General features: G+C 27.8%; 1 protein-coding gene across 7 annotated transcripts in view; it reads right to left on the minus strand.

Annotated features, from left to right (window-relative positions):
* The window catches only part of LOC129960317 (CUGBP Elav-like family member 1), a 1,029,875-nt gene that overhangs the window by 231,497 nt on the left and 785,655 nt on the right, over positions 1-12,723 (minus strand). The window lies entirely within an intron of this gene.

A 12,723-nucleotide genomic window follows, 5' to 3' on the forward strand; every position in this document is an offset into this window, starting at 1 on the left:
TATATCCCTAATATTTATACATTTATTAATTTTAAGGAATTTCATAATCATAATGGCTTTTCTTGTCATTTTTTTATTAATAATTTTGAAAAGAAAAAAAAATTCATTTCAAATTCTTTGCTACTCCAAAATATCTCCACGAGACTTTTCTATCAGATATGAAAAGAGGTTTTGTTAAACTGTGGTTCATCATCATATTTTAAAAAATCATCTTATTTATAAGTTATTAGTTGCGAAATCTTAGCTAACTTTATTATTTATAAATAAAGATTATTCGCAAGAATTTAAATACAATTCACCAAAATTTGCTTCTATTTCTAAAATAACATTACAGTATAAATTAATTTATTACATTTTTACTTTTCACCATTCATTTGACACTTCCTTACTCAACTATCAGCCAAATAATTGCCATCTTTCATCTTCCAGCCTGATCAGAGCCTTGTTAGACAACTCCCAACTGGATATCATCTCAACACTTGAATTTCCGGATGCCTTCTCAAACTAACTACGCCTCCCGAAAATGAGGAAAGGGATAGAGGAAAAACAAAATCTCTGCACCGGAAATGCTTCAGCAGCAGTGGATGGTAGCTCGATTATAACCAATAGACCACGATGACAATCCGAAGCTGAGCAATGATTAAAAGCGAGTGGTCACTGATTATGATTGCATTGTTCTTTCCGTTTCGGAAATGGCCAATCGGAAGTAAAGAGATGAGAATTACGGATACGGTATTTGCTCTTCCAAGAAAAGAGGAGTGGGAAATCATCTTCCACAAGATAAAAGAATCCTCCTGATAGATATCAAGTGAATATTAGGGGTTGTCTAGAATGACACCTTTGCCAGATGAATACTTCAATTTGGCCTTTTTGTAGAATGCTTTTTTTGATGCGGATAGTAAGATCAAAATCTGCATAAAATTGAGGTAAAGAATTTTATTATGGAATTAATACCATCAAATAGATACGATAAATGTAACTGCGCATGCCATCAAATATCCTAACAAGATATAATGCTGCTCTTAGATGTTGGAATCGTTTACCTCTTATTAAATGTAAACGGTTTTCAAAGCTGTCACAGATTACCCAATGTTCATCATGTGAGCATGAATTAATTCCAATGTGGTTAATTCCAATATTCCACTGAAATTATGATATCAGTGATATATCTAAAAACGGTTATTCTTAACAGATGTAATTTCTTTTAAATACATGCATAATTTGCTGTTTCATTCTTACATTGATTTAGACACAAAAACGTTTTCCCCTTAGATAACAAAGACAAACTGTATAGATAGGAAATCATTTTGTTTCTGTTTCAAAGTAGTATTTAAACTTTTTAAAATATCATGACATTTTTAAGAAAGCATGCTTTGTTTTCAAGAAGAAAAAAAATCACTTTTATTAATTAATGCGAATTGGTGTCAAATAACGCATGTTGATTTTGAATAAATTTTAAGTAAATATTTATGTACTCGTACAACTGCCAGATTTAAAAACATAGCAAATAATACAGCAAAAATTTTCATGAGTTTCTAAAGATAAGTGAAAGTAATGAAAAAGAATATATATACATAAACTTAAAACTAAGTATATATTAGATATGTTTAATAGTACCTAAAGCAAGAACTTTAACTACATTTCTGAAACAAAAAGAAAACCAAATATTAAATAAAAAAACAATTCATCGTCAAAATTAAAACAAATAGATATCATTCAAGTCTTTCTTTCATTATTTGACTACATGAAAAATACTTTTTTTGCAATCTTTCCTTTATAAAAACCCGCAGTTCAAAAATTATTAAAAAGTTCTCATCATTTAAAGAGCTATTCAGAAAAGTGATAAGAGAAATCTACTTTTTTCCCTCCATCTCTTCAGCAGCAATGAACCAACGGCATAAACAATTCTTGAATGGGAAAGAAAACAAACAAGGTTTCCGTAAAGTTAAAAGTAATTAAAATTTCCTTAAACAAAGGGAAGAAAAAATCTTACAGATCCCAATTTAAATGTCAATACGAATCTATTTTTGAAGTTTCGATTTCATTTTATTTTTACGATAACTTCCCCCTCCACCCCTTTGAATCAATCTTTTCTTTCACTCACTCTCAGTACATGAATATGCAATGAAAAATAGAGACCAGCTGTGCTATGTGTTTGTGCTTCAGAACAAAAACCTTATTCCTGATTTTTTTAACCTTATTCCTTTTTCAAATCGAGAGCTCTCCTTTTTTTTCAAAACGAAACTTTTTTTCCCTGCCTTTTTTTATTTTATTATTTTCCTTACCAGAAAGAAGGCCTTCTCGTCGTACCTGTATTCTCTAATGCACCTTCTATTCTTATATATATTTTTTATGTTTTTACCAGCGATCAATTGGTTTGGCCATGATTGATCGTTTAAACATCAAGCCACCAAGAACTTCAGTAATAAGACGGGGATGAAAAAGTATTAATTTTTTTATCTGCCATACTAAAAGGGGCACATTTTGTCTTCCTTAGTTTTGTCAGCCTAATGAGAGAGGATTTTTAATTTAGATTCCTCCCCTGGGGCTGAGTTTCCTCTTCCAATCTGAATCATTTCAACGGTTTTACTTTTCATGAAATAAGTGTGGTGAATTGATCCAGTAAATTCGGATAAGAAATTATTTTTAGAGAGATTATTTTAGCTGCAAAAATCATAATGTTTTAAGTTAGGTTTATGACTTTTATTTAACCCTTTCAATACCTGTTTTTTTTTTCTTTTCCAAAATTAAGATAATTTAGGTTTCTAATGGGTCAAATAAAGCATAAATAGCTATATTCTGCTAAAATAAAAACAAAAATTAACTATAGTTGCAATTTTTGTGATGGATCATATGTGCCCCAGTGGTCTTTTTAAATGGGGCACATGCGTCCCATTGGGGTTGAGGTGACTGTCTAAAATACAGTGAAAAGTTGAAATAACAATATCTTAAATTAATGATTTAATATTTTTATAGTAATGCATAATAATGTTTTATAACAATGTATAATTATATAATAATGATTTAATATTTTTTTTATTATTGAGACATAATATTTTAAAGCAATTTTATTCCAAGGAAACTCTTATCAATTCCAAATCCAACATTATTCATTATATTTCCATGTATGATACATTGCAAAACAGTTTTTGCAGAGTGTAACTTCTCACGGTGCATAGAGTTTTCGTTCGGGTATCTTTATTACTAACATGCAGTTAAAAATTATACTAAAAATTGAATGGAATCACAGAAAACCATTGGGACATGCACTTCAATAAATTCCCCGCTTACTTAGGCCTTTCGACGATTTAAAAATATTCGCGGGACATATATGTCCCGGTGGGGCCCAAAGGATTAAGAGCTCAACTCTCATTTCTAATTCATATTAAATCAAGTACAATTAAAAAGATATTTCAAATCCTATTGTTTTTACTCAATCTTTTCTGAGCTTTTGATATGGGTATTCTTGTAAAAGAAGTAAACATTTCTTGACCAGTAATGTACATCATCTATATTTTTCAAATCGCAAATCCATTTCTTTTTTTTTTTATCTTGTTATATTTTTGCTCGGAAAGGAATTTTCTCGTAGTACCTGTGTAATTTAATGCACTTTTTCTATTTGTTTATTACTTAAAAATCATCAACACAGGTTTGGTCACAAATAATCCTATAAATATTAAGTTCCCAAAAACTTTAGCAATAAGATATGGATGACAAGTATTGCAAGCATTATTTTTTTATTCTGAAAAATAAAATAAAAACAGTTTATCTTCCTCAGCTTTGTCATCCAAATGAGAGAGAATTTTTAACTTACTTTCTTCCCTAGAGGCAGAATTTCTCATTTAATCTGAATCATTTCAACAATTTAACTGTTCATAAGATAAATGAAGCTTGATAAATTGATCCGTTAAAATCACAAAAGGAGATTATTTTCCATAAAATTATTTTATTTATTAAAATCGCTATACTTTAATTTGGGTTTATAGTTTCTTCTTCATAGTTTAATATTTATTTCTCCTATACTTTGAGCGCATTTAATTTCGCTTATGAAATACGATTAAATATTTTTTTGTACTGTTAATCAAAGAATTCTTGAAATATTGAAATCAAAGTAAATACATTTCTGTAGAATATTTTAAACAAATTTTATTAAAATTTCAGCAACCGCTTTACTGTTTATTATTATTATTTATAGAAAATCGATTATATTTTTAATACTTCGGAATTTTCCTGTTTTTACATAAAGCATTTTGTCTGCATTAAGTCTTTTTCAAGATATTTCAGTGTGGATTTAGATCAAACTAAACAAAAAAATAGCTAATTATATAAGTTATATATAATAAAAAAATTAGTATTCTCTTTCAAAATTACGATATTTAATAAATTGCTTTACCACTGAATTTTTAATCAATTTGAAATTCAGTTACATGAGCTCCTAAATATTATTTTAATAATCTATTCATTATTATTGTTATAAATGAAAACTTTATGCATATTTTTGAAATAGAATTTAATGCTACATTCTATGTTAAATTCCATAAAAATGTGTTGTGAAATACCTAAATCTAGTAAAGTTTTGGCATATCATTGCATGCATTATCTGGTTGAGGCTTCTAATCATGCGCATGCTTATAAAATAAGGTCACTAAAAAAGTAGAAAAATTTAAAACTACCTCTTTTGCACGTAGTATATTTATGGAATCATTATAATAAATAAAATCTTTCATGAACTAACTTCGTTAATATTTGTAGTTTTTTAATATTTGTAATAGAACTGCTTTGTAACTGTAATAATATTTGCAGCAGAGAAAAATTCAGAATTTTCGAAAAAAATTAATAAAAACAATAAAAATTAAAAATATCTAAAAATGTTTTAATGGCATTCAAGTAGGAAATATGATAGGTTTGTAAATAGATAATTAAAAGGAATTTATCATATTACCTTATAAGAAGTATGAGACATTATGATTTGTGACAAATTTAAACAGTCAAAAAATTTCTTAGATAGAAATTTTTCTTTGAAAAACGTAAAGAATATAAGCAAAAAAAGTTACAAAAATCGTAGTATCATTAGACAATTTGATTATCAACATCGTAAATTTTCAAATAAATATATTTTGATTCCATTTAAATTTTAGTTTCCAGATTTTTTAAAAATGATTTTCCATGTGAAATGACTGATCTCACAGTGAAAAACGAGACACTTAGTTATTTGGTGAAATGAAATAATTTAATTATTTAAGACAATATTTATAATTAGTTAACTTTGCAAGGAAACATTTATTCCATTAAAATTTAGCCAAATACTGTTCACCATTTAAAGCAATCAAAATAAATGGAAATGTAATTCACAAAGTAAGGAAATGCCTAAAAAATCTTGCTCTTAGACGTAAGCAGCGTCATTTTCTAGACAAAAAAAAGAAGACTTCGTAAAAATGTACTAACATGACATAAAAATTATATACAAGTGAAAAATTATTGCTCTTTTAAAAACTTAAGTTGAAGCAGACGAAACAAAGTTTCGTGAAAACATGTTTACGAACACTTTAGAAATCACTGCTTTGTAAAAATGCGTAATCTTTGAAATTTGAATTAAATTTCTTTGAATTGAAAATCCTGCTTTATTATGCACTGACTGGAAAGCAATTTAATAGAGTAGGTAAATTATATAGTTAAGTTTTTACAAGGAAAACAATCAGGCAAATTAAAACGATACCTTTAATAACACATATTTTTTCCAATGGAGAAGCAATTCAGTTTCAGTAGTCAAATTGTATCAGTTTTATTAGTTATGATAAAATTTATAATTTTGAAGCGTATTTTTTTTTTTTTTTTTTTTTTTTTTTGTAATGCAATTGTAACACAAGTGAAGATATGATTTGTGAGCTTACATCAAACGTTTAATTAAGTAATATTTAATTTATTAATCCCATTTGAAGCAATATGAACAACACAATGGCTTTATGGAATGGACTTCGTAATTTTGAGCCCTGGTCCGATAACGAGGTCGAAACCTGAGCTGCAACTGTTCTCCAAATTTCGACATCACAATAGAGGGAGAGAGTCAGATTTAAAGTTGGTTTACATAACTGTGGATCTTTTAGTGGTAGCGGGTCTTTTAATGGAACCTTTCGATTCTGCAACTAATACTTTATCACTAGGCTATCTTCTCCTTTGGTTTTACATCAAAAGAAAAATTCAAATGAATAAAACAATGGGTAAAAATTATTCAAATAAATAAATAAAAATAAAAATATTTTCATCGAAGCGTAGTAAAATGTTTAACGAATAGTAGAAAAAAGTTTAAAAATAAATTTGAATAATTAAAATTCATTACAAAAGGCAACACATATAAAAATATATATTTTATGAATAACTGCGGATGAAAATGCTATCTCTAATTAATGAAATAAATTTACATATCGCAGAAAAAGTTTAGAAAATAAAATTTTAAGGCTGAAAATCTACTATGAAAGGGGAAAAAAAATATTTAGTTCATGAAGTGGTTTGTTTTTCTTCATTTCGACCATGTTAATTGGAAGATCTAATACAGAAAGGATTAAATAGTTGGTAATTAGCTAATTCAATGATATAAAAATGCTCTTCTATTTTGCTTAATTAATCAGAAGTATAAATCAATTAGAATGAAACAATATCTTATACAAGATATGATAAAAAGCATGAACACTTGGCAAAAGCTTAATTAACACATTAATTTGTGTTTCTTTTTCCGTAAGATATTATCGATCTAAGTGTCTCTTTTTCTTAGTGCGCGAGGAAAACTAGAATAAATTGATTTGGAATCTGACACGCAATCGTTTTAATACAAGCCATAGAAAGAATTGCTTGCAAGGAGGCTTATTGAATTATCCTCAGAAAATTAAATACCAAATAATAACTGAACATAGCGATAAAAAAATATCGTAAAATATTTACAATTTTCATAGCTACAAAACTCTGCAAATATTTACATCGCCATAAATAACGTATAAGGAAACTGGAGGAATTTATATAATAAACAGAATTCACTTCACTAAACCTCGTTTTCTTTATTTCTGATTGTTGAACAATTAATTATTTAGTACAAATTGTGAGCAAATCAACAAGTATTTATATCTACTTCCTTTCATTTTGATAAAATGGTACAAATATGGAGTAAGAAATTGTGAAAATGTAGATTTTTCTTTGTTAAATTGCACTAATAATTTTTTTGTTTTATATAATAACAAAATAAAAATAATATTCAACTCGTTTTCTTAGAAAGCAACAAATTTTCGATGCAAATCTTGCTACATTACACAAATTAGTAATGGATATTAGTTCATTTTTAAAAATAAACCTTCACATTTATCACTATACAGCAAAGTACAGAGAGAACTTTAAATTATGGAAAAATGTAATAAAATAATTTTTTTTTTGGAATGTATGGGTGTAAATGACCCATTGAAGCACAAACACGAGAGATCTGCATGAAAGTAAATATTGAATTACTTACAAGGAGCACAGTTAACTAGAAACTCCAAGCATCTATTTAATTGCTTTAACTAACAGAAACAATGCTTGGTATATGAAACAGTTCATGCCCAATTCTGAAGATTTCTTGTAAAGAAACAGCCTCAACAACTGTTTGTGTGCAAAATTGCCGAAGCATCCCATCGATGCTTCCATGCTTGTATTATTATTGTTGTGGACTCAATTTTGAATATTGTAAAAAAAACTTGCTCACCATAGCAATTACCGTTTAATTTAATATCTATTTTTTGTGTATTAGCCTCAACAGTAGTGAATCGGAACAATAAATTATACATGTATAATATTTGTTTGATGTACACTGTACCATCTCTTAAACTATTTCTCAAAAGTTCCGATTTTTCCTTCTTAAAAAATTTCTTTACAAGTCAAATATATAAAAAAAAATTCTAATTAATTTTATCTTTTTCGTACGATGCATTAAATATTCCTTATTAATCTTAAAGTGAATGAAGTGAAAATCGCTCAATTTCATGCATGACTGCCATTTCACATCACAAATAAGCTTAAGAGGCAATATAAACTTTTGACATGAATGTTATTAACTTTATTATTAAATAGATTTTATTTTTCGAAAGAAAATATAAAGGAGATTGGAGAGCCTTCCCTTTTTCTCGTTAAAAATTTACACCTTTAATTCTATCACTACATAAAAAAAACATTTTAGAAGAAAAATACTTTAAAAAAATCCTAATGAGTTTTTATTGTGATGCTATGCTAAAGCCTAAGATTCAGTTATAAGAAGTTTAAATATACGCATAAACGCCGTATCAGCTGCTGCCATTGATAATTGATAAGCAGTGGATAAGAAACAAGAAACGTGCTTTGCAGCAAAACGTGATCACCTCTCTACAGGAGATAGATAATTCCTCTTAAAGAAAGAAAACTGCACTCGACCTTCCAGAAGAGAAGAGGACCTCGTTTTTAACAGCTTTCGCTTTCAAAAGGAAGTATCTTTAGTAATAAACTGGAGAGTTTTCTCTTTATATATGTATATATATATAAAGAAGGTTACACGCTGGAAAAGAAAAAAATTATAAAGGAGAGAAAAAGATAAGATCTTCAGTGCTCGAACTGCATCACTGAATTTTATTATCTAGGCCTTTGAAAAGTGTACCACATTTATAAATAACGCAATACCTCTCTGTACATAACTTTAGAACAATAATTACTCTCAAAGCAAATACGTGCCCAAGCCACGTTTGGAAGGTTTCTCTCGTTTATTTTCAGTACAGCATTTATAAAATGAAATTCCAGAAGGGTGCAAAAAGATATTTTAAGCAGTTATGCATTTTTTTTTTATTAAAAAAAATATTCACTCTCTGTCGATTCACTTTTCAACAGACAAGCTTAAATTGAATTTGATCGTTGATGGAGTAAGAATTAATCACTTTGGTAATTATAATTAATTAGGGACATGTGAGTTAGCTTCAGATGAAAACACGGTATCTCATAAAAAAGTAATCACCAGCTGTTATGCATTCGCGGTGTCAGTTTGGTGCTCATAGTGTTTGCCTAATGGCATGGAGATCAATTTAATGAAATCTGACAAACATAAAATGTTTCACTACTCTAATTAGATTTTAATTATCAATTGACACTTTTCATTCTCCATTGGGTTTTAAAAGCATTATAGTAAATTAAGAAAACAAAAGCAAACAAGAATGTTTACAGTAGAGATATTTTCTTTCGGTGTGAAAACAAATTAAAACCGTATACGTGTAAATTTTTTTTCAATACATATGATTGTTTACAGGATGTTTGAATTACATCACAGTTAGAACGACAGTTCACAGTCATTCTAGAATATGAAAAACAATTTTTGAATGCTTTACGGAATATGAAGCAATGTTTTTGAAGTAAGAGAAAGTTAAAGGTATTTTATTTATTTGTTTGAAACGTAAGAAGCAATGTAAATGCATGAAACATAATTTTTTATTTACGAGTATATGCATAGTTTTTAGAATTTCTCTTTATCAAAGAAAAGGAAATTCAATATGAAAATGAAAGCGTTGACGAAAGTTCGTGAATCAATAAAAAATATTTTTATGTAGGAATTGCATGATGCAATAACAAATCTCATCGTGGATTTGTTACAGAGTGAGCACCAATTATTTGTAGCAACTGAAGTATACTGGACATTTCCGTCTCTTGAATAAATGTTAACTGTATAATAACTGGTACAAAAAGTTTATTGTAGATCGCTTATAGAATGATTTGGCAGCTATTTTTATAAGACAATTTTTTTTAGATATTTAAAAAATTTCGCATGTTATGTAATATTTTTAAATTGTTTATATATGTAATTTTTACGAAGCTTTGTTAAAAGAAAGTTTACATCTAAAAGGCTATCAAGAAAATAAATTTAAAAAAACGCTTGAAAGTTTCTTCAGATTTGGTTCAATTTTTCAATAGAGTACATTAAAGTTGAACTATTAAAAAAAGTTTTAAAACATTTTGTGAAAATTGTGAAATTGTGAAGTCTTAAATTGTAATCGCGCTTTTTTTCAGTTAAGATAAGTTTTTTGTATACAGAAATCAGACACTTTTTCAACAGACAAGTTAGAGCATCCGCATTGGTGCCCAGAAGTTTGGTGAGAGAGTCCTACAATGGGTGACTACTTTTCAAAGTAATATCCAGTTCTGATAATACTGATACTATTAACAGAACAGGGCATTAGACTAACAAATAAAATCTTGAAATGTACCGTAAATATCTATGAGTCTATCAATACCTGTGCTTTGCAGACTTTGAAGAAAAACGAAAAGATTCTTTTACGAAATCGAAATTCGTTTCAACGACAACGATAAAAGAAAATATGATATGATGGTTGAATAAAAGAGGGAGAAGCCATTATTTTGAAGGCCTCTGAAAATTTAAACCATCTCCCCTTATCTTTTAACGGTAGAGATACAATGAATTAACTCTAAGCTGACTTGAAATATAACGGGTCAGAGATGACACTAAATCACGATTTCCCATAATCTTATCTAGGACATGAAAGTCGAAAGTCAGGACGTAGGGTTGATAAACATCAAAGCAAATTAGAATTGCATTTCTTCAACCTACTTATTCACCTGTCAGATAAGACTAGTTCAAACCATAAATCGCCTCTAAGCGTTTTTGCCATTAACCTAAGAGCAAATGGCTGACTGCAAAATCATTAGCAAAATTTCACTCTTCGTTAGCTTTGCATAATTGCCTAAGTCATCAGCATAAAGATGATCTATGAAGAGTACACAATCATTTGTCCAGTATTTTGAAGCCTGAATTGGCGATAAAATGCACACACATTATTCATTACTCCATTGTGGAGGTGGAAGAGGCTTTATTTAGTAGACTTTAAAGACTGCTGATTTTTGGTTTGCTTTATTGATTTCCTTAGGAAGACAGGATAGATTACAGAGACAGTGGACGAAGGAAGACATAATGAAAGCCATTTTTCATGATAAGTGATGGAAAATTGAGCCCCAACCAAATTGAAAAATTTGTATTCGTGCGTTTTTCAATCAAATGTATTGTTAGTGTATTAGTATTTATAAAATAAGTCAACACATTTAAATAAACTTTCATTAAAAGCAGCATTCAGGATTAAAGAATAGAGCAAAATGTAAGTTGTCTATATTTCAGATATATTTTAAAGAATTTTCGTAAATTATAAATTTGACTAATGTAAAATATGAATTTAACTTGAGTGAAATGTTTAAATAATTTAATAGATTGCATTTACGTTTCAAAAGCATCAATATTTTAATCCCTTTATAAAATACCTTTTGAAAATAACATCCAACAATTCTACTTAAAATAAAATACATTTATATTTAATAAAAATGTTTATGCAAGCGTTTTAAATGATGAAAATTCAGGATAATTAAATTCTATCTTTAGTAACACATTTATTGGAAAACAAGATTGTATTAAAAACTTTGCATTCGCTCTTAAATAGAGAACTTTTTTAAACTGAAATAATATAATATTATTCAAATAAAATACACTGCTATTTGTATTTAAAAGTGTATCATAATGATTAATACTTGGAAAATCCATTTCAATTTTGCTGTTTTTCTTTGCAATCTTGCCAATAATAATAAAAAGGCAATTTATTTTTGTTGACATTAATTATATTTTTTCGTTCAGTTTCTAATATTTACCTTATAGAGGATTTTTTGTTCGCAAATCCGGATCAAGTTAAATATACATTTCGATGCATAAAGACATGGAATACTTAATAAAAAGGTATTAGTGTAGATATATTAAACATTTGGGATAAACAAAATACATTTTGAAGTCTTTTGACTTTAATAACATTTTTTCTAGCTAATGCAAACAGATTAAGGAAAACCTTATTTATCATTTTACAATAAACAGTGAATAAGGTTTGTCCGCTTATGGGTAAATTTTTGAAGAAATGCATATTAAATTGAAATCTGCAAGTTTGTTAAGCTATTACTTATATTTTAAAAATTAATAAGCTATTGCAGAAATTTCATTAATTTATGAAACTTTCTCTATTACAAATCATGAAATATTATTAATTAATTATGAAAATTATTACAAATTATTAATTATGAAAATACTCCATTACAAATTCACTGTATTTGCAGGAAATCATAAGTATACGAATTCACAACTGAGGAACATCATTAAAGAATGTCGTTAGACAAGAGCAATTATTTTTTCTCTTAACATATTAAATTACTAAAGTTCGATTCATTTGAAATTATTATGAATACAAAGAAGTTGAGAAATTTGAAATTTCTTTGCAAATTAATATTGCTGTATCCTTTTTTGAAGCGAAACTTTTATTCAAAATAAATTTCATAATTTCCACGGGAAAATCTTTTCATGAGATCAAATAAGCTGTAGTTAACTTAATTTTAATTTTTAACTTTTTTCCGTTTACATATCTCAGATTTAAAGATTAGAACATGAATAATATCCATTTTAATGAGGAATATATCCAAAGACGTCTTATACAATTTTTTAACAGCTAAGTCTGGCAGCTATGGCAATGACATTTTTCTAATTTGTTTCAGCTACCAACAGATACTCCTACTTTTGGTTATTAATAAGGCAAATATAAGTATATTTTACTCGCCGTATATAATTATTATAGCTGGATTTTAAATGTAAACTGAAATCCAGCCATTTTATGTAAGTAACTTGATTAAAACAGTGAAGTGATCTGAGTG

This window comes from Argiope bruennichi, chromosome X2 (assembly GCF_947563725.1).
Source record: "Argiope bruennichi chromosome X2, qqArgBrue1.1, whole genome shotgun sequence".
NCBI lineage: Eukaryota > Metazoa > Arthropoda > Arachnida > Araneae > Araneidae > Argiope > Argiope bruennichi.